Source organism: Callorhinus ursinus, unplaced genomic scaffold (assembly GCF_003265705.2).
Source record: "Callorhinus ursinus isolate GAN/ISIS: 27379988/994484 unplaced genomic scaffold, GSC_fseal_2.0 scaffold33, whole genome shotgun sequence".
Classification (NCBI taxonomy): domain Eukaryota; kingdom Metazoa; phylum Chordata; class Mammalia; order Carnivora; family Otariidae; genus Callorhinus; species Callorhinus ursinus.
In genome coordinates, this window is record NW_027397095.1 from 5198213 (window position 1) to 5222512 (window position 24300).

Here is a 24300-nt window from a genome sequence, read left to right on the forward strand (position 1 = left end):
TATCTATTTTATATTGGGTGAGGGTGTGGTAGTTTGTATTTTTTGAAGAATCAGTCCATATCACCTGAGTTGTTGAATTTGTGTGTGTACAGTTTTACATACCATTCTCTTACTGTTTTGATATCTACAGGGTTAGTGGTGATATCCTGTTTCATTACTTACATTGGTAATTTGTGTTTTCTCTTTTTTCCTTTGTCAGTCTTTCTAGAGGTTTGTCAACTTTATTGGTCTTTTAAAAGAATAATCATTTGTTTTGAGTAGAGGACCATTCTAAAGGTTTTAATGATTTCAAAAGGAGTCAGATGCTAAACCCATTAAGTTCTGACTGGCAATTGAACCCCATGAAAACGGATGTGCCCACTTTGAGGAGTTTGTCTGATGACTCCAGTGTCAAGCTGGATCACTGCAAGGTGGAGACAATGGATTGAGGCAGGCCTAGAGTTGGTGTGCCTTCCAGGACAGGTAGGAGTTCCAGATAACAACAATACACTGGACAACGGCCAACACGTAATGAAGGGGAACCAGGTAGAAGTTGGCTAACTGCATGGCAGGCCAGATAGTAGTTGGTGATGAGGGCATCAGGATAGTCCTGCTGTAGCTTGGCCCAGTTGTCCTGGACTGACGGTCCATTGAGTGCTCTTACCAATGGGAGGAACCAGCCTAGAAAACATGGGGCAAAGCCCCCCTGATTCAATAGCATCTTCTTTAGTGCATCTACTTTGGTGGTGCTAGGGATGAACTGCTCCAAAACCATTTACTAGCCTCCTACTACAGAGCCCACAAAACCACAGCCCAGAGAGACCATAGCCAGGGTCCAGGCAGTCTCATGTTCCTGCAGACCTCACCTCTCTACCAGCTGCTGTGAGTTAATGTCATCCAGACCCATCAGGGACCCAGCTGTCAGGACACACTGACGTGCTGTACTTTCCATGGTTTTATAGCTTCCACAAAACTAAAAGGCAACCTTCAGAATGGGAGAAGATAGTTCAAATGACATATCTAATAAAGGCTTAGTATCCAAAATATATAAGGAACTTATAAAACTCAACACCCCCAAAATGAATTTAATTAAAAAATAGGCAGAAGACATGAATAGACGTTTTTCCAAAGAACACATACAGATGGCCAACAGACACATGAGAAGATGCTCAACCTCACTCATCAGGGAAATGCAAATCAAAACTATAATAAGATATCATCTCACACCTGTGTGAAGGGCTAAAATCAACAACACAAGAATCAACAGGTGTTGGCGAGGATGTGGAGAAAGGGAAACCCTCTTGCACTGTTGGTGGGAATGCATACTGGTACAGCCACTATGGAAAACAATATGGACATTCTTAAAAAAGTTAAAAATAGAACTATCCTATGATCCAGCAATTGCACTACTAGGTATTTACCCAAAGAATAGAAAAATACTAATTCAAAGGGATGCATGCACCTCTATGTTTATAGCAGCATTATTTACAATAGCCAAATTATGGAAACGGCCCAAGTGTCCATCAGCTGATGATGGATAAAGAAGACACAATGGAATATTACTCAGCCATAAAAAAAGAATGAAATCTTGCCATTTGTAGTGATGTGGATGGAGCCTAGAGAGTATGATACTAAGTGAAATAACTCAGTCAGAGAAAGACAAATACCTTATGATTTCACTCTTTTGTGGAATTTAAGAAACAAATGATCAAAGAGGAAAAAAGAAAGAGAGGTACAAACCAAGAAACAGACTTTTAACTATAGAGAACAAACTGATGGTTACCAGAGGAGGGGTGGGTGAGGGTGTGGGTTAAATAGGTGATAGGGATTAAGGAAGGCACTGTGATGAGCACTGGGTATTATATGGAAGGATTGAATCACTATACTGTACACCTGAAACTAATATTACACTGTATGTTAACTAACTGGAATTTAAATAAAAAAATAACCATCTGTTTCATTGATTGTCTCTATTATTTTTCTATTTTTAATTTCATTTACTTCTGTTCTGTATTATTTTTTTCCTTCTGATTGCATTGGGTTTATTTTGCTTTTCTTTTTCTAGATTTTTGAGCTGGGAGCTTAGATTATTGGTTTGAGACTATTCCTCCTTTCTTTTTAAAATTTTTTTTATTTAATTTTTTAAAAAGATTTTATTTATTTATTTGACAGAGAGAGACACAGCGAGAGAGGGAACCCAAGCAGGGGGAGTGGGAGAGGGAGTAGCAGGCTTCCCGCGGAACAGGAAGCCCAATGCAGGACTCGATCCCAGGACCCTGGGATCATGACCTGAGCCAAAGGCAGACGCTTAATGACTGAGCCACCCAGGCACCCCCATTCCTCCTTTCTAATGTATTCATTTAGTGCTGTAACTTTCTTACAAATTTTAATATGTCATGTTTTCATTTTCATTCATTTTCAAGCACTTTTTGGTGTGTTCTGACATTTCTTCTTTGACTCATGGGTAATTTAAGAGTGTGTTTAGATTCCAAGACTTTGAAGATTTTAGTTATTTTTTTCTGTTATTGATTTCATGTTTGATTCCATTGTGGTTGGAGAACACACTTAGTATGATATAAATTCTTTTAAATTTGTTGAGGTTCGTTTTATGGCCCACAATATGATCTATGTTGGTATATGTTCCATGGGTACTTGAAAATAATGTGTAGTCTACTGTTACTGGGTGTACAGCTGTATATATGTATATTAGATCCTGTTGGTTGGTTGTGTTGTTCAAGTCTATATCCTTGCAGGTTTTCTGTCGAGTTGTTCTATAAATTGTTAAGAGTGAGCTGTTGAGGTCACCTGGTGTAATTGTGGATTTGTCTATTTTTCTAAATAGAGAGTTCTGTTTTTACAACTCTAAAAACAGTTCTATCAGTTTTTGCTTCATAGATCTTTCAGCCCTGTTGTTTGGTGCATGCACATTTCAGATTGCTATATATTCTATTCCTGGTGGATTTTTCCTTTTATCATTATGTAATGCCCCTATGTGTCTCTGGTAATTTTCTTTGAAGCTTATTTTATGTGATATTAATATGGCTATTTTTAGTCTCCTTTGACTGATGTTTGCATTATATATGTTTTTCTCTACTTTTACTTTAACCTTGTCAATATCATTATATTTGAAAAGAGTTTCTTGTAGACAACATAAAGTTGAATCATGTTTTTATTTTATTTTTAAAAAAATATTAAATTATTTATTTTTTAGAATTTTTAATTTAAATTCAATTTAAGTAACATAGTGTATTAATAGATTCAGGGGTAGAATTTAGTGATTCATCAGTTGCATATAACACTCAGTGCTCATTACATCAATTGCCCTCCTTAATGCCCATCACCCAGTTGCCCCATCCCCCCACAAACCTCCCCTGCAGCAACCCTTAGTTTGTTTCCTACAGTTAAGAGTCTCGTACGATTTGCCTCCCTTTCTGTTTTCATCTTATTTTATTTTTCCTTTCCTTTCCCTATGTTCATCCATTTTGTTTCTTAAATTCCACATATGAATGAAATAATATGGCATTTGTCTTTCACTGACTGACTTATTTTGCTTAACACAATACACTCTAGTTCCATCCACATCATTGCAAACGGCAAGATTTCATTCTTTTTTTATGGCTGAGTAATATTCCATTATATATATATATATATATATATATATATATATATATATATATATACCACATCTTCTGTATCCATTCATCTGTCAATGGACATCTGGGCTCTTTCCATATTTTGGCTATTGTGGATATTGCTGCTATAAACATTGTGGGGCATGTGCCCCTTCAAATCACTATGTTTGTATTCTTTGGACAAAGTGCTAGTAGAGCAATTGCTGGGTTGTCAGTATTTCTATTTTTAACTTTTTGAGAAATCTCAATACTGTTTTCCAGAATGTCTGTACCAGCTTGCATTCCCACCAACAGTATAAGAGGGTTTCCCTTTCTATACATCCTTACCAACATCTGTTGTTTCCTGACTTGTTAATTTTAGCCATTCTGATGGGTGTGAGGTGGTATCTCATTGTGGTTTTGACTTGTATTTCCCTGATGAGTGATGTTGAGCATTTTTTCATGTGTCTGTAGCCATTTGTATGTCTTCTTTGGAGAAATGTCTGTTCATGCCTTCTGTTCATTTCTTGACTGGATTATTTGTTTTTTTGGGTGTTGAATTTGATGAGTTCTTTATAGATTCTGGACACCAGCCCTTTATCTGATAAGTCATTTGCAAATATCTTCTTCCATTCTGTAGGTTGTATTTTAGTTTTGTCGACTGTTTCCATTGCTGTACAAAAGCTTTTTATCCTGATGAAGTCCCAATAGTTCACTTTGTTTTTGTTTCTCTTGCCTTTGGAGACATGTCCAGCAAGAAGTTGCTGTGGCTGAGGTCAAAGAGGTTGCTGCCTGCATTCCCCTCTAGTATTTTGATGGATTCCTGTCTCATATTTAGGTCTTTCAACCATTTTTAGTTTATTTTTGTGTATGGTGTAAGAAAGTGGTCCTGTTTCATTCTTCTGCATGTGGCTGTCCAGTTTTTCCAACACCATTTGTTGAAGAGACTGTCTTTTTTCCATTGGATATTCTTTCCTGCTTTGTCAAAGATTAGTTGACCATAGGGTTGAGGGTCCAGCTATTCTGTTCCATTGTTCTATGTGTCTGTTTTTGTGCCAGAATCATACTGTCTTGATGATTCCAGCTTTATAAGACAGCTTGAACTCTGGAATTGTGATGCTTCCAGCTTTGGTTTTCTTTTTTAAAATTCCTTTGGCTATTCAGGGTATTTTCTGTTTCCATACAAATTTTAGGATTGTTTGTTCTAGCTCTGTAAAAAATGCTGATGGTATTTTGGTAGTGATTGCATTGAATGTGTAGATTGCTTAGGGTAACATAGACGTTTTAACAGTATTTGTTCTTCCAATCCATGAGCATGGAGTGTTTTCCCATTCCTTTGTGTCTTCTTCAGTTTCTTTCATAAGTTCAATAGTTTTCAGAGTACAGATCTTTTATCTCTTTGGTTAGGTTTATTCCTAGGTATCTAAGGGTTTTTGGTGCAATTGTAAATGGGATCGATTCCTTGATTTCTCGTTCTTCTTCCTCATTGTTAGTGTATAGAAATGCAACTGACTTTTGTGCACTGATTTTCTTTTTTTCTTTTTTTTATTATGTTATGTTAATCACCATACATTACACCATTAGTTTTTGATGTAGTGTTACATGATTCATTGTTTGCATATAACACCCAATGCTCCATGCAGAACGTGCCCTCTTTAATACCCATGATCAGGTTAATCCATCCTCCCACACCCCTCCCCTCTATAACCCTCAGTTTGTTTTTCAGAGTCCATAGTCTCTCATGGTTCGTCTCCCCCTCTGATTCCCCCCCCTTCATTCTTCCCCTCCTGCTATCATCATCATCATCATCATCTTCTTCTTCTTCTTTTAACCTATAATGTATTATTTGCTTCAGAGGTACAGATCTGTGATTCAACAGTCTTGCATACGTTACACCACTCACCATAGCACATACCCTCCCCGATATCTATCACCCAGCCACCCCATCCCTCCCACCCCCCACCACTCCAGCAACCCTCAGTTTGTTTCCTGAGATTAAGAATTCCTCATATCAGTGAGGTCATATGATACATGTCTTTCTGATTGACTTATTTCGCTCAGCATAATACCCTCCAGTTCCATCCACGTCGTTGCAAATGGCAAGATTTCATTCCTTTTGATGGCTGCATAATATTCCATTATAGATATACCACATCTTCTTTATCCATTCATCTGTCAATGGACATCTTGGCTCTTTCCACAGTTTGGCTATTGTGGACATTGCTGCTATAAACATTGGGGTGCACCTACCCCTTCGGATCCCTACATTTGTATCTTTGGGGTAAATACCCAGTATGTGCACTGATTTTATATCCTAAAATATAGGATGACTTTGATGAATTCCTCTATCAGTTCTAGCAATATTTTGATGGAGTCTTTTGAGTTTTCTACATAGAGTATTATGTCATCTGCAAAGAGTGAAAGTTTGACTTCTTCATTGCTGATTTGGATACATTTTATTTCTTTTTGTTGTCTGATTGCTGAGGCTAGGATTTCTAGTACTCTGTTGAACAACAGTGGTGAGAGTGGACATCCCTGCCATGTTCCTGACCTTAGGGGAAAAGCTTAGTTTTTCCCCACTGAGAATGATATTCACTGTGGGTCTTTCATATATGGATTTTATGATAGTGAGTTATGTTCTCTCTATCCCTACACTGCAAAGAGTTTTTATCAAGAAACAATGCTGTATTTTGTCAAATGCTTTTTCTGCATATATTGAGAAGTTCATATGGTTCTTATCCTTTCTTTTTTTAAAAAAAGATTTTATTTATTCATTTATTTGAGAGAGAGAGAGAGCACATGAGACGGGGGGAGGGTCAGAGGGAGAAGCAGACTCCCTGCTGAGCAGGGAGCCCGATGTGGGACTCGATCCCGGGACTCCAGAATTGTGACCTGAGCCAAAGGCAGTCGCTTAACCAACTGAGCCACCCAGGTGCATTCTTATCCTTTTTCCTTTTTTATTAATGTGGTGTATCACATTGATTGATTTGTGGATGTTGAACCACCCTGCACCCAGGAATAAGTCCCACTTGGTCATGGTGAATAATCCTTCTATGTACTGTTGGATCCTGTTAGTTAATATCTTGGTGAGAATTTTTGCATTCATGTTCATCAGGGATATTGGTCTAATTCTCCTTTTTAGTAGGGTCTCTGTCTGGTTTTGGGATCAAGGTAATACTGGCCTCATAGAATGAGTTTGGAAGTTTTCCTTCCATTTCTATTATTTGGAACAGTTTCAGAAGAATAGGTATTAATTCTTCTATAAATGCTTAGTAGAATTCCTCTGGGAAGCCATTTAGCCCTGGACTCTTGTTGGGAGATTTTTGATTACTAATTTAACTTCTTTGTTTGTTAAGGGTCTGTTCAGGTTTTCTATTTCTTCCTGTTTCAATTTTGGTAGTTTATATGTTTCTAGGAATGCATCCATTTCTTCCAGATTGCCTAATTTTTTGGCATGTAATTGATCATAATATTCTCTTATAATTGTATTTCTTTGGTGTTAGTTGTGATCTCTCCGCTCTCATTCGTGATTTTATTTATTTGGGTCCTTTCTCTTCTCTTTTTGATAAGTCTGGCTAGGGGTTTATCAATTTTATTAATTATTTCAAGGAACCTGCTTCTAGTTTCATTGATTTTTTCTACTGTTTTTTTTTTATTTCTATATCATTGATTTCTGCACTAATCTTTATTATTTTTTTTTCTCTTGCTGGATTTAGGCTCTATTTGCTGTTCTTGTTCCAGCTCCTTTAAGTGTGAGGTTAAGTTGTATATTTGAGGCTTTTCTTGTTTCTTGAGGAAGGCCTGTATTGCTGTATACTTCCCTCTTAGGACTGCCTTTGTTGCATCCCAAAGGTTTTGAACTGTCATGTTTTCATTTTCATTTGTTTCCGTGTATTTTTTTTAAATTCTTTAATTTCCTGGTTGACTCATTCATTCTTTAGAGGATGTTCTTTAAACTCCTTGTATTTGTGGTCCTTCCAAATTTTTTTTTGTCGTTGACTTCAAGTTGTGGTCTGAAAATATGCATGGTATGATCTCATTCTTTTTGTACCAGTTGAGACCTGATTTGTGACCAGTATGTGATCTATTCTGGAGAATGGTCCATGTGCACTCAAGGAGAATGCATATTCTGCTGCTTTAGGATGAAGTGCTCTGAATATATCTGTGAAGTCCATCTGGTCCAGTGTGTCATTCAAAACCATTGTTTCCTTGTTGATCTTCTGCTTAGATCTGTCCATTGTTGTGAGTGGGGTGTTAAAGTCCCCTACTATTATTGTATTATTAACAATGAGTTTTTTTTAAATTTTGTTATTAATTGTTTTATATATTTAGCTGCTTCCAAGTTAGGGGCCTAAATATTTACAATATTTAGATCTTCTTGTTGGATAGACCCTTTTATTATGATATAGTGTCCTTCTTCATCTCTTATTACAGTCTTTGGCTTGAAATCTATTTTGCCTGATGTAAGGATGGCTACTCCACCTTTCTTTTGATGTCCATTAGCATGATGGATGGTTCTCCACCCCCTCACTTTCAATCTGGAGGAGTCCTTGGCTCTAAAATGAGTCTCTTGTAAGGAGCATATCAATGGGTCTTGTTTTTGTTTTTGTTTTGTTTTTTATCCATTCTGATACCCTATGTCTTTGGATTGGAGCATTTAGTCCATTTACATTCAGAGTAGTTATTGAAAGATATGAATTTAGTGCCATTGTATTACCTGTAAAATCACTGTTCCTGTAGATTGTTTCTTTCTGGTTTTTGTTACTTTTGGGCTCTCTCTCCACTCGAAGGATCCCCTTTAATATTTCTTGCAGGGCTGGTTTAGTGTTCACAAATTCCTTTAGTTTTTGTTTGTCCTGGAAACTCTTTATCTCTCCTTCTATTCTGAATGACAGCCTTGCTGGATAAAGTAGTCTTGGCTGCATGTTTTTTTCATTTAGCATGTTGAATATATCATGCCAGTCCTTTCTGGCCTGCCAGATCTCTGTGGATGGGTCTGCTGCCAGCCTTAGGTGTCTACCCTTGTAAGTTAAGGATCTCTTGTCTTGAGCTGCTTTCAGCATTTTCTTTTTATCTTTGAAATTTGCAAGCTTCACTATTATGTGTAGGTGTTAACCTATTTTTATTGATATTGTGGTGGGTTCCCTGTGCCTCCTGGACTTGAATGCCTATTTCCTTTCCCAGACTAGGGAATTTCTCAGCTATAATTTGGTCAAATAAACCTTCTGCCCCTTTATCCCACTCCTCATCTTCTGGGACACCTATCATATGGATATTGTTTTGCTTTATGGAATTGCTGAGTTCTCTAAGTCTCCCTTCGTGATCTAATAATTTTCTTTCTCTCTTCAGCTTCTTTATTTTCTATCACTTTATCGTCTATATCACTGATCCTCTCTTCTGCTTCATTCATCCTCATTTTTATATCCTCCACTTGGGACTGCATCTCATTAATAGCATTTCTTAATTTCAGCCTGGCTAGATTTTAGTTCTTTTATTTTTACAGTAAGGGATTCTCTAGTGTCTTCTATGCTTTTTTCAAGCCCAGATAGTATCTTTATAATAGTTGTTTTAAATTTTAGTGCAGATATCTTACTTATATCCCTATTGATTAAATCCCTGACAGTGAGTACTACCTCCTGTTCTTTCTTTTGGGGTGAATTTCTCCATCTTATCATTTTGTCCAGGAAAGAAAGGAAGAAAGAAAAGGTAAAAACAACAATGACAACAGAAAAACAAAACAAAACAAACACAAACAAAAAAACACAAAACAAAACAAAACAAAAAACTAGATCCTGGGTGTGTTTAGGTCTACTTGTTGAAAGAAACTAGATCCCGAAATAAGAATGAAAGAAAAACTTATATATATATATATATGCATATATATGCATATATATGAAATAAAATACAATGCAAGTAAACAAATATATATGTATATCTATATAATATATACATAAAAATACAAATTTAAAAGAATAAGAATTAACAATAAGAAAATAACTGAATAAATAATACTGAAAGACTAAAGAACAAAAAGCAAAGAATGCTGTATACTGTTCCCCAAGAGCTGAAGCTTTGCAGGCCTCTATGGCCAGTAAACTTGGTGCAAGCCACTTGTATGTGCTTGTCTTCTGGGGGAGGGGCCTATTGCTCTGATTCTCAGGTGCCCTTGTACTTGTGGAAACATGCCTCCCTTTCCAGGGGGCCAGGCTCAGTGTAAGTGGCTCTGGATTCCACTATGTGGTGCTGTTTTGCTCCCTAATGGGCTTTCAGTCTTGATGGGCAGGATGAATATGGTAGTGCCCCACTCTCTAGCCCTGGAGCTGAAAGTTCATGTCCCCCCCCACTCTTTAGTAAGCCCTCATACAAAAGCAGTCAATCACTCTTGTTTCCCTGGTTTCCGTCAGAACTCTGTGTTCACCCAGCCTTGGAACAAGTGTTTTTTATCTCAGGCATGTGACTGAGTTTCAAAACTCCAAGTTTTAGGGACTCCTGGAGCATGCACCCATGCTGTTCCTCCCAGGGGAGCAAGAAGGGTCTCACCACGCTTCTGCCTTTTGCTGGGCCCCTTCCCAGAAAGCAGTTGGACAACTGTGTAGTGGTTCACAGTTTATGGTAACATAGAGCAGAAAGCTGGCACCTAGAATCGCTGGCTTCCCCACTCTAATGCCTGGGAACTCTGCTGCTCTAAGGCAACACCTATCCTTCTTGAGACCCCAGGGACCTAAGACCATACTGTCACACCTGGGATTCCACCCCACTTCACCATCTCAGCAACTTTAAGCCAAGTATGTACCCCACTGTAGCAGACTTCTTAAAGTTCCAGTTTGGTGCTCTGCTGCTTATAATATTTTGCAGTAGTCTCCTTAAGCAGACTCCCTCCCCACTGCCATATCCTCAAATATATCACCCAGGATTCAAGTCTCTGTACCTCCTACCTTCCAAAAAGTGGTCACTTTTCTACTTGAAGAATTATAGCATTTCTTTTCTCAGAACTTCAATTGATTTCTCAGGTGTTCAGAATGATTTGATAACTATCTAGCTGAATTCAAGGAACCAGACAAACTTAGGGTCCTGTACTCTCCTGCCATCTTAACTCCTCCCCTGCCAGAAGTTGGATCATGTTTTTAAATTCACTCTGCTAATCTGTCTTTTAGTTGTTGTATTTAGACCATTGTAAATTATTGATATGTTAGGATTTAAATCTGCCATTTTATTTTTTGTATTCTATTTGTTCCCTATTTTTGATTTATATGTTTTATTTATTTCATTTTCCTGTGGATTACTTGAACATTTTTTAGAATTCCATTTTGATTTATCTATAGTGGTTTTGAGTTTATATTTTTGTATAGGATTTTTATGTTTGCTTTTGGTATTACATTTATATACATGTATGTAACTTATCACATGTGTCATCATTTTACTAGTTTGAATGAAGTATAGAAACCTTAGCTCCCTTTATGTCCCTTTACCCTCCCCATTTAAAATATGATTGTCCCTTTACCCTCCCCATTTAAAATATGATTGTTTTAAATATTTTTTCTACATATGTTTAGAACCATATCAGACAATGTTATAATTTTTGCATCAACCATAAAACATAATTTAGAAGATTCAAGAGAAGGAAAACCTATTGTATATACCCATATTTTTGGTTACCATGTTCTTTCTCTTCTTGATGTCCAAGGTTCCTTCTTTTACCATTTTCTATATGTTTAGAGAACTTCCTTTAGACATTCTTATAGGTTGTTCTGCTCATGATAAATTTTCTTAGTTTTTCTGCATCTGAGAATGCCTTGATTTCCCCTTCATTCCTGAGGATATTTTTGCTGGATATAGAATTCTGGAGTGATAGTTTTTGTTTCAGCACTTGAAAGATGTTGTGCTACTTTATTTTGGCATTCATGGTTTCTGATGAGAAGTCTGCTATTATTCAAATTGTTTTCCCCCTATAGATAAGGAATCATTACTCTTTCACTGCTTTCAATATTTATTTTCTTTGACTTTAGTTTAAGAAGTTTGACTATGATGTGTGTGGACTTTTTTGCATTTACCATTTTGGAATTCACTTAACTTCTTGAACTTGTACATTTATATCTTTTATGACATTTGGGAACTTTTCAGCCATTATTTCTTTGAGCATTTTTTCAGACCCACCCTCTCTCTTCTCTCCTTCCAGGACTCCAATGATACAAATACTAGATGTCTTGTTATAGTCCCACAAGTCAGTGCAGCTTTGTGTATTATTTTTCACTATATTTTCTCACTATTTTTTGGATTGGGTAATTTCTGTTGTTCTGTCTTCTAGGTCACTGATTCTTTCCTCTATCCCCTCCATTCTGCTGTTGGGACCATCAACAGAGCTTTATATTTTGGTGATTTTATTTTTTAGTTCTAAAATTTACATTTTGTTCTTTATATCTTCTATTCCTTTGTTGAGACTTTCTATTTTTTCCTGTGTTTCTCTATTTTTTCATTTGCTTCAAGTGTCTTTATAATTGCCTATTGAAGCATGATTATGATGATGGTTTATAATATTTGACAGGATAATTCTAGCATCTATGTCATCTTGGTGTTACCATTTATTTTGTCTTTTTTTCATTCAGTTTGAGATCTTCCTGGTTCCTTGTAAGCTAAGTAATTTTTAATTGAAGTTTGGACATTTTGGCTCTTATATTATGAGGCTCTGGATCTTATTTAAACCTTCTATTTTAGCTGGCCTTTTTGGATACTGAATTAGCAGGGTAAAAGGGATGTCACCTCATTATTTCCAGGTTGGGATAGAAGTCTATATTCCCTATTCACTCTCAATTGACAGCCAAGAATGGGGGAATCTTCATTACTGCTGGTCAAGGGTAGGATTTCCATCTCCTCACTAGGCCTCCATTGATGACTCCCTGGCTGGGAAGGGTAGATATGTCTTGTTACTGCTCCCCATCTGACTTTCCCTAATACTGAAAGTTTTGGGAAGGTCTCATTTATGTCGGACAGTGGTGAAAAATCTGACTCTCAGCTTTCTCTAACATCACCTCCATCAGTGTGGAGGTCACCTTGTTACTTCTGGGGGTGTGTGGAAGTCTAGGCTGCTCAGGTGATTTCTACTATTGGGGGCCTCATTATTGCCCAGGAGTGATGAAGTTCCAACTCCTTTCATGGTTTTCTCTGGTACGACCCAATGGAGGTTTTGGGCAGCAAGAATGCATGCCTGTTTCCCATTCAGCCTTTGCTGGCATGGGTAAAGGTGGCGCTACTGTTGTTTTCTGTGGTGTTTGACTAGAGTATAATGCTAATTGTCTAAAAGTTTACCGTTGCTAGGCTTTCCTGATCCTTGGACTAGTGAAAGCAGTCTTTAATTTGTGCTTTCTTTTTGTCTGCACCCACTGGTGTTTCTCGGTTGCTAGATTCTTCATCTCTAAGTCTGAGATATATTAAGCAAAAAGAAAACTGGAGGAATTTACAACTGTGTTGTTCCTCAGCAACTGAAGTCCCTAGCTGGTCTGTCTTTTTTTCTCCACCTTCAAGAGTCTTCCTATGCTTGTTTTATATATAATTTCCAGGGTTTTTAGTTGTTCTTAGTGGGGAGAATAAGGAAAAATATTTCTACTCCAAATTCCAAGAAGCAGAAATATTTTATTTTTTAAAAAATCAAAGTAACTTATTTACATAGTTTGAAAAGTTAAGGCATTTATGATAAAAATCTGCAGTCCCCTACCCCTTCCTTACATATGCCTGGGTCTGCATCTTTGGAAGCAACCACTTTCAATATTTTTAGCTGTTTCTTCTATTATTTCCTTCCATGTTTCTAGACAATATGCTCACTCCACTACTTATTGACTTAAAAAATTTAATATATCTATTGATTTTTTGGGGGTGGTAGATAAGGATTTAGTTTTCTCATATATTTTACCTCATTTTCATCATCTTTTCAATATAGTCATGTCACCATTTTTTTCATTAAACTGGTATCAGTGTTTATATTATTATAATAAATAGTATTCTTTAATTTTTCCCAAGTTGTTCCATCAAACATGCCTCCCACCTGTCCTTTTCTCTTCTCTCAAATATTTCATCATATTAACTTATCTACCATAAGGCTTTTTTTTTCCTAAAAATTTCTTTTCCTTGAGGTCCTTTGCTTTCTTTTTCTTGTCTAGACTGGTTAGTCCCTTAGCCTACTCTACAGGTATCATCTTGGGACTTTTCTGAAGTTTCAGTGCTGTGCCTTGGTATAGGCAAAGCTTTTAACATTCATTTTGTTGGAACTTTTGTGAACACTTTTAATCTGGATACTCATGTTTTTCAGGTCTGGGAAATTCTCTTACGGCATTTCTTTGAAAATTTCTTCTTTACTTTCTCTACTCTTTTTTTTCAGGACCTAACATTAATTAGTTGGATATTAGTTCTCTTGGATTGATTCTGGAGGACACTAATTTTTTTCTATTTTTTGACTCCCATTCATTTTTGTCCTACTTTTAGGGAATTTTCTGTGATTTTATTTCTAATTTTCTATTGAATTTTTATTTTGTTAAGTTATATGTATTGATTTTATGTAAAAAATGAATTACATGAATTCTTATTAAGGTTTAATTTTTTAAGTTTTTAACTTTTTTCCTGATTTTTTCATAACATTTTATGTCTATTTCATGGAAGGCACACTTTCTCATATTTTGTACCCTTTTTCCTATTCTCCGAATTCTTTTCTTGAGTCTCTTTCTGTTTATTTTTGCTTTTCTCATGTGTTGAGGGCTTTTCTCAGTGATACGATGATGATTGGTTACCTGCTCATATGTAGGTTTGATACATAAAAGCTGAATGGGAGCTTTGTGTATATGGGCAGGGTGTACAGTCTGGAGAAGTTTACTCCTGATTGTTCAGGTAGTTCATTGGGGACCCAAACTGTCACTATGTAGAGGTCTTTTCTTTTAAGCCATTTTTCTCCAGAGATTGCTCTTTCAATTACTTGCCTTAGGTTATTAATTTGGTTCTAAGACTTTCTGACCACAGTATAGAGGAAGGGGTATGCATGGGTGTCTGACCATTTCATATGCAGCATTTCAACTTACATCCAATTTTGTATTTACCCTCACCCATCATCTTTCTTGCTGTCCCTGATTCCTAAGATTTTTAAGTTTAGCTTTACCAGTTAATAAATCTCCATTGGCTTCTGGCTTACAGAGTAGGTGAGTAGGTTCTGGCTGAGGATGTTCTGTGAGTGTGAGGAGTAGTGTGTGTGTGTGTGTGTGTGTGTGTGTGTGTGTGTGTAGGGGGCAAACTTTGATTATTCCATATATACATTTTCAATCTATCCCTATTTTTACCCCAGAACTCCATTCCTATCAACTGCCAGAAATGATACTTCTAAGATTTGAGCCTCTCCTGGACTCTGTGAATCTTTTCAGGCATCTTTTCATTAAAATCCCCTCTCTGCATGTTTTAGGTCATGAGCTTCTCTACTTCACCAAACCAGTGACCACTCTTTCATCTACTTTCTGTCTTCTAAAGTATTTCTTCAAATCTTTTATCGGCTGGTGTTTCCTCTCTTGTTTTCATTGTCCTTATTGGTCCTTCATTCTGATGAAGAAATAAATATGCTTAAAAATATATTCCCATTTCTAATTTTGCCATATCCCTAGAACAGCACATTTCAGACTTTAATGTGCATAATGATCACCAGCAGATGTTGTTAAAGTAAATATTCTGATTCAGTTGTTCTGGGTGGGGCCTGAGATTCTTCATTTACAAAAAGCTCCAAGGTGAAGCTCCCAGGTTATACATTGACTAACAGTAGTCTAAAGCATCTTATCTGCCTCCATTCTTTGATTTTTCTTTGTGAGGTTTAGGAGGCAGGTTAAAGTTGGCTGGCTGCTGTGAGATGTGCATGTGAGAAACTGAATTTGAAAGGCCATAAAAAACAGCCTCTTAACCAAAGGTACTTTCCTCCCCTTTTAATCAAAGGTACTTCTATTAGAAACCTTTATCTATAGTTTCCAACACTCTGAAATATTCCCATATTGACAAGGCTGTCATTTAGAATGGATGGAGAGATGCAGAGCTTCCAAGACGGGCAGAAATGGAAAGAATATGTGACCACTAAGCCAGCCCTGCAAGAAATATTAAGGGGGTTCTATAAAAGAGAAAGACCACAAGAGTGATATAGAAAATAAATATACAGGGACAAGCTATAAAAACAAGGTCTTCACAGGCAACATGATGACAATAAATTCATATCTTTCAATAATCACTCTCAACATGAACGACCCAAATGTGCCCATAAAATGGCCCAGGGTTGCAGATTGGATAAAAAGACAGGACCCATCCATATGCTGTCTACAAGAGACTCATTTTGAGCCTAAAGATACATCCAGACTGAAAGTGAAGGGATGGAGATCCATCTTCCATGCCAGTGGACCTCAAAAGAAAGCTGGGGTAGCAATTCTTATATCATACAAATTAGATTTTAAGCTAAAGAATGTAGTTAGAGACACAGAAGGACACTATATCATTCTTAAAGGGTCTATCCAACAAGGTGATCTAACAATTGAAACATTTACACCCTCAACATGGGAGCAGCCACCTACATAAGCCAACTGTTAACCAAAATAAAGAGTCATATTGATAACAATACGTTAATTGTAGGAGACCTCAATACTCCACTCTCAGCAACAGACAGATCATCTAAGCAGAAAATCAACAAAGAAACAAGAGCTTTGAATAAACACTGGACCAGATGGACCTCATAGTTATATACAAAACATTCCACCCTTAAACAACAGAATACACACTCTTCTCTAGAGCACATGGAACTTTTTCCAGAATAGACCACATACTGAGTAACAAATCAGGTCTCAACTGATACCAGAAGATTGAAATTATTCCCTGCATAGTCTCAGACCATAATGCTTTAAAGCTGGAACTCAATCACAAGAAAAAACTTGGCAGGAATTCAAACACTTGGAAGCTAAAGACCACTCTGCTCAAGAATGTTTGGGTCAACCAGGAAATCAGAGAAGAACTTAAACAATTCATGGAAATCAATGAGAATGAAAACACATCGGTCCAAAACCTATTGGATACTGCAAAGGCGGTCCTAAGGGGGAAATACATAGCCATCCAAGCCTCACTCAAAAAAATAGAAAAATCTTGAATTCACCAACTAACTCTACACCTTAAAGAATTAGAGAAAAAAAAAAACAAACGATGCCTAAGCCACACATTAGAAGAGAAATAATTAAGATTAGAGCAGACACCAATGAATTAGAAACCAGAAACACAGTAGATCAGATCAACGAAACTAGAAGCTGGTTCTTTGAAAGAATTAATAAGATCGATAAACCACTGGCCAGACTTATCCAAAAGAAAAGAGAAAGGACCCAAATTAATTCAATTATGAATGAAAGGGGAAAGATCCCGACTAACACCAAGGAAATAGAAACAATTATTAGAAATTATTATCAACAACTATATGCCAATAAATTGATGCCTTCCTGGAAACCTATAAACTCCCAAGACTGAAACAGGAAGAAATTGACAACCTGAATAGGCCAATAACCAGTAATGAGATTGAAGCAGTGATCAAAAACCTCCCCAAAACAAGAGTCCAGGGCCTGATGGATTCCCTGGGGAATTCTACTGACCATTCAAAGAAGAAATAATTTTCCTGAAGCTGTTTCAAAAAATAGAAACAGAAGGAAAGCTTCCAGACTCATTTTATGAGGCCAGCATTACCTTAATCCCCAAACCAGGCAAAGACCCCATCAGAAAGGAGAATTTCAGACTGATATCCCTGATGAATATGGATTCCAAAATCCTCAACAAAATCCTAGCTAATAGGATCCAACAATACATTAAAAGGATCATCCACCACGACCAAGTGGGATTTATCCCCGGGATGCAAGGGTGTTTCAACATTCGCAAATCAATCAATGTGAGAGCACATTAATAAGAGGAGAGAGAAGAACCATATTGTCCTCTCAATTGATTCAGAAAAAACATTTGACAAAATACAGCATCCTTTCCCTATTAAAACTCTTCAGAGTATAGGGACAGAGGGAACATTCCTTAAGTTCATAAAATCCATCTATGAAAAACACAGCTAACATCATCTTCAATGGGGAAAAGCTGAGAGCTTTTCCCTTAAGATCAGGAACACAACAAGGATGCCCACTCTCACCATTATTGTTCAACATAGTACTAGAAGTCCTAGCAACAGCAATCAGACCACCTTTTTAACTTTCGAATATACTAGATACCTATGGAAGAATTTCTCCAGCTTTAGTGAGATATAATGTTCATATTACATTGTGTATGCTTAAGGAATACAATGTGATAATTTTTTTAAAAGATTTATTTATTTATTTGACAGAGAGAGACACACAGTGAGAGAGGGAACACAAGCTGGGGGAGTGGGAGAGGGAGGAGCAGGCTTCCCGTGGAGCAGGGAGCCCAATGCCAGGCTTGATCCCAGGACCCTGGGATCATGACCTGAGCCGAAGGCAGACGCTTAATGACTGAGCCACCCAGGCGCCCCTACAATGTGATAATTTGATATACATATATATTATAAAATGATTGCCACAATAAGGTTTGTTAACACACCCATCACCTCATATAGTTACCATTTTTTTGTATATGGTGAGAACATTTAAAATCTACTCTCTTAGCAACTTTCAAGTATACAATACCATATTGTTAACTATAGTCACAATGCTGTACATTACATCTCCAAAATTTACTCATCTTCTAACTGAGAGTTTGTATTTTTTGACCACCATCACATGTCACCTCCTCCCCAGCCCTGGCAATCACCTGTTTCTGAGTTCTTTCTTCTTTCTTTTTTTTTTTTTAAGATTCCACATTTAAGTGAGATCATATAGTATATGTCTTTCTCTGATTTATTTTGCTTACCATGATGCCCTCAAGGTCCATCAATATTATTACAAATGGCAGGGTTTCTTTTTTATGGATAATAATACTGCACTGTATATATATGTCACATATTCTTAATCCATTCATCCATTGATGGTCGCTTAGTTTATTTCTGTGTTTTGGCTATTGTAAATAATTCTGCAATAGACATGGGGGTGTTGATAAATCTTCGAGATAATGATCTTATTTTCTTTGGATATATACACAGAAATGGGATTGCTGGATCGTAGGGTAGTTCTTTTTTTAATTTTTTGAGGAACCTCCATAGTGTTTGCCATAGTGGCTGTACCAATTTAAATTCCCACCAACAGTGCATGAGGGTTCCCTTTTCTCCACATCCTTGTCAACATTTTTTGCCTCTTCTTATTTATTGCCACTCTAACATGTATGAGATTATATTTTATAGTTTTGATTTGCATTTCTGTGATGAATTAGTGATGTTGGGTATCTTTTCTTGTATCTTTGTTATTTGTATATTTTCCCTTGAAAAATGTCTATCCAGGTCCTTTGCCAATTTTTAAAATTGTGTTACTTTTTGTTTTAGTTTTATTTTGTTTGCAACTGAGTTGTAGAAATTCCTTATATGTTTTGGACGTTAATGTCTTATCATGTATATGGTTTGCAAATATTTTGTTCCATTCCATAGGTTGCCTTTTTAATTATGTTGCCTGTTTCTTTTGCTGTGCCGAAGCTTCTGAGTTTAATGTAGTCCCACTTGTTGATTTTTCATTTAGTTGCTTGTGCTTTCATTGTCATATCAAAAAAAATCTTTGCTAAGACTTATGCCAAGAAGCTTTCCCCCTTTTTTTTTCTAGGAGTTTTATGATTTCAGATCTTATGTTTAAGTCTTTAGTCCATTTCAAGTTAATTTTTATGAGTGGTGTAAGATAAGGGTCTAATTTCATTCTAGTGCGGGTAAATATCCAGTTTTCTCCACACCACTTGTTGAAGAGACTGTCTTTTCCCCATTGAGTATTTTTGGCTCCCTTGTCAAATATTAGTTGACCATATATATATGGGTTTATTTCTGGGCTTCAATTTTGTTCCATTGGTCTATGTTTTTATGCTAGTACCATACTGTTTTGATTACTGTAGCTTTGTAATATCGTTTGAAATCAGGAAGTATGATGCCTCCAGCTTTCTTTTTCTTTCTCAGGATTGCTTTGGCTATTTTTGTTTATTTCCATAAATTTTTGAGATTGTGTTTTTTTTTCTGTGAAAAATGTCATTGTGATTTTGATAGGGATTGCATTGAATCTATAGATGACTTTGGATAATATGGACATTTTAACAATATTAGTTCTTCTGATCCATGAACACAGGATATATTCCCATTAATATGAGTCTTCTTCAATTTCTTTTATCAAAGTCTTGTAGTTTTCAGTGAGATCTTTTACCTCCTTGGTTCAATTTATTCCTAAGTACTTTATTGTTTTTGATGTTATTGTAAATTGGATTATTTTCTTTTTTTAAATATTTTATTTTTAAGCATTCTGTACACCCAAATGGGGGCTTGGACTCACAACCCTGAGATAAAGAGTCTCATGCTCCTCTGACTGAACGAGCTAGGTGCCCCTGTACTTTTTTAAAATCTTTTTTGATACTTTGTTATTAGTGTATAAAAACACAATTGATTTTTGTATGTTGATTTTATATCCTGCAACTTTATGGAATTCATGTATTAGTTCTAAGTTTTTTGGTGTAGTCTTTAGGGTTTTTTATATATAATAGCATGTCATATGCAAATAGAGACAATTTTACTTTTTCCTTTCAACTTGGATGCCTTTTATTTCTTTTTCTTGCCCAATCACTCTGACTAGGACTTTTAGTGCTATGGTGAATAGAAATGGTGAAAGTGGATAGATAACCTTGTCTTGTTCCTAATCTTAGAGGAAAGCTTTCATCCTTTCACCACTGCATATGGTGTTAGTTATGGGTTTGTCATATACAGTCTTTATTATATTGAGGTATGTTCCTTCAGTACCCACTTTTTTATCATGAAAAGACGATGAATTTTGTCATATGCTTTTTCTGCATCTACTGAATCATATGATTTTTATCTTTCATTCTTTTAATGTAAGGTATCTCATCTATTGATTTGAATATGTTGAATCATCCTTGTATCCAAGGGATAAATCCCACTGGATCATGGCATATGATCCTTTTATTATTTTTTTATTTTAATTTTTATTTTCTGGCATATGTCCTTTTAATATGCTGTTGAATTTGGTTTGCTAGTATTTTGTTGAGAACTTTTACATGTATATTCATCAGGGATGTTGGTTGGTAGTTTTTTTTCCTCATACTATCCTTATTTGGCTTTGGTATCAGGGTACTGCTGGTCTTATACAATATGTTTGAGAGTGTTCCCTCCTCTTCAATTTTTTGAAAGAGTTTGAGAAAGATTTATGTTATTTCTTCTTTAGATATTTGTTAGAATTCACCTGTGAAGCCATCTGGTTCTGAGCTTTTCTTTGTTGGGAGGTTTTGGATTACTGTTTCAATTTTCTTAGTCATAATTGGTATGTTCAGAATTTCTATTTCTTTATGAGTCAATCTTTCTAAGTTGCATATTTCTAAGAATTCACCTATTTCTCTTAGGTTGTCCAATTTGTTGGTTTATAATTGTTCATAGTAGTCTCTTATGATCCTTTGTACTTATAGAGTATGAGTTGTAATGTGTTTCATTTCTGATTTTATTTATTTGATTTCTCTCTCTTGTTTTCTTGGTTAGTGTAGCTAAAAGTCTGTTAATTTTCTTTATCTTTTCAATAAACCAACTCTTAGTTTTGTAATCTTTTCTATTGCTTTCTATTCTCTATTTCATTTCTTTCTGCTTTAATCTTTATTATTTTTTTCCTTCTGCTAACTTTGGGCTTAGTTTGTTTTTCTTTTTCTAGTTCCTTGAAGTGTAATGTTAGGTGGTTTATTTAAGATCTTTCTTTTTTCCTAATGTAGGTGTTTATAGCTATAAACTTCTGTTTTTTTTTTCTTCATCTTATAAGTTTTGGTAGGAATATTTTAAAGGAGAAGAAAAATATTATAATTTTACAGTTATAAATACTGTATTTTTAAAGAAGGAAAACATGCTACAGTGTCATTTTAAAAAGCCCAGTGAACAGTTCTGTGTCCTGATTGTGATGATGGTCACTCAAATCTATACATATGATAAAATTTTATAGAACTGTATGCCAAAAAAGTACATATAAAAACTGATGAACTTCAAATAAAGTCTGTAGCGTAGTTAATAGTATTGTAGCAATGCTAACATTCTGGTTTTGATGTTGTATTATGGTTATGTAAGATATTAACATTGGTAGAGACCGGGTGAAAGGTATACAGGAACTCTATAATAATTTTTGCAATTTCTTGTGAGTCTTAAAATATTTCAAAATAAGATGTTATTTAAAAAGTCCATTCAAATGAAAAGATGCTCAACATCACTCATCCTCAGGGAAATGCAAATCAAAACTACAGTGAGATATCACCTCATACTTATCAGAATGGCTAAAATCAGCAACACAAGAAACAAGTGTTGGTGAGGATGTGGAAAAAAAGGAACCCTCTTGCACTGTTAGTGGGAATGCAAACTGGTATAGCCAGTGTGGAAAACAGTGTGGAGTTCCCTCAAAAAGTTAAAAATAGAACTACCCCCCAATCCAGTAATCACTGCTGGATATTTGCCCCCAAAATGCAAAAACACTAATTTAAAGGGATACATGCCGCACTATATTTATAGCAGCATTATTTATAATAGCCAAGATATGGAAGGAGACCAAATGTCCATTGATAGATGAATGGATAAAGAAGGTGTGCTATATATACACAATGGAATATTATTCAGCCATTAAAAATAATGTAATCTTGTCATTTGCAACAACATGGATGGAGCTAGAGAGTATAATGCTAAGCAAAATAAGTCAGCCAGAGAAAGTCCAATACCATATGATTTCACTCATATGTGGAATTTAAGAAACAAAACAAAACAAAAAAACAAGCAAAGGGAAAAATACAGAGAAAGGCAAACCAAGAAACAGACTCTTAGCTATAGGGAACAAACTGATGGTTACCAGAGGGGAAGTGGGTGGGGGTGGGGTGGGTAAAGTAGGCAATGGGGATTAAGGAGGGGGTTGGGTAAAATAGGTGATGTGGATTAAGGAGTGCACTTGTGATGAGCACTGGGTGATGTATGGAATTGTTGAATCAATATGTTGTACTGAAACTAATATAACACTTCATGTTAACAACTGAAATTTAAAAAAAAGTCCATTCAAGAGATAAAACAATTAAAGGAGGAAGTAAAGTAAAGAATTCTATAAATCTCACCATTAAGAGATATTACTATTAAAATTTTGGGGAACATTTTTCCTGATATCCCCATATTTATTGAGCACTTCTTATATGCCAGGAACCCCTCTAAGAACTTTATGAATATTATCTTATCAATTTCTTAACAATAGCCCTCTGTGGTCCATACCATTATTATGCTCATTTTACAATGAAGAAACCAAAGCTTAGAGAGATAACTTGTTTAAGGCCATATAACTAGTAAATTTCAGAACTAAAATACAAGCTGAGGTATGTCTGATGCCTAAATTCAGGTATTTTTTTCTTCACTGTATTAATTCTTCTAACACCTCCACCTTGATCACACCCACCTTGTCTTCTTCCAGGTGCTAGAATGTGACCTTCCTGAAGTTTGGATTTATTGTTCTAGACAGCTACTTCAGTGGTTCCCATTAGGTTGACTTTATATCACCCAATCTGCTTGCTCAGTCTTAGCCTATATTATAACTTACAAATTCTCCACATTTATTTTATTTTCTTCTGATCTTTATTTTGATTTCCCAAGTTAGTCCTGTGTCTTTTTTCCCTACAAAGTAGATGCCAAGAACTTTCACCACTTATAGAATTTGGTACTAGCATATCTGCCTTTGACTTATATATTTATAACTTTTCACTTTGTCTGATTTTAGCTTCTCTGGCCTTCTGTGCATCTTACCAGAATGATTTCATCTGAAAAATATTTAACTGGTTATATATAAACCATCCCCTTTTTGTCTTTAGACTTTTGCTTCTTTCAAACATAGCATCAGTTTCCATAAGAGAGGTGTGGCCTCTACATATAATGGTAGCCGTTTCTTGCTTCACTATTACTTCATTTTCTTCCCTTACCTACCCATTGCTATGTGCTATATTCTTTTATTTCATAAATACATCTGGCATTTCATTTCTCTGCAAGAATTTGAGAAGAAAATCATATACCAAAACTTTTTTTTGATCCAGACATATTTCACAGCCTTTGACATTTAAAGAATTTCAGAGAAATTCTAATACTTGTCAGTCAAATATTGCCTATCCCTTTATTGCTGTTTCTAGCACTTTGAGAAGTATGAATTCTGCCAGTTTCAGCACCTTCTGCAGCTGGATTCCTTGTGTCATCTTGAAGGCCATTTCCCCTTCCTCCCAGGTGCCACTGAAAACAGCAGCCTTTAAAGCTTTGCTGAAACTTCTGTCCTCCAATGTTGTGTTGAACTCAGCAGTGAGACTGGCAGGGCTGAGAGCATTTCTCTTTTTCAACAACTGGATCCTGCTGCTCACTTCTGGATCCTTCATGTCAGCTCTTCTATTAGCTGTCTCTTTCTCCTTTGAGTGGTGCCTCAACATAAGACCATGGTCCCTCCCTTCTCTCTGCTCCAAAACTAATTCTGAAAAGAACTTCACGATCCAAATTTCTCATTTTACAATGTCAATCTGTCCATTTTGTCCATTGAGGCCACCACCAGAC

The 24300-nt window shown here is 36.0% G+C and overlaps 1 protein-coding gene and 1 pseudogene across 2 annotated transcripts in view; one reads left to right on the forward strand and one right to left on the reverse strand.

Moving 5' to 3' along the window:
• Positions 1-24300, forward strand: part of SMARCA1 (SNF2 related chromatin remodeling ATPase 1) — a 433394-nt gene that overhangs the window by 178321 nt on the left and 230773 nt on the right. The window lies entirely within an intron of this gene.
• LOC112809165 (mitochondrial inner membrane protein Mpv17 pseudogene) lies at positions 436-23695 on the reverse strand (annotated as a pseudogene).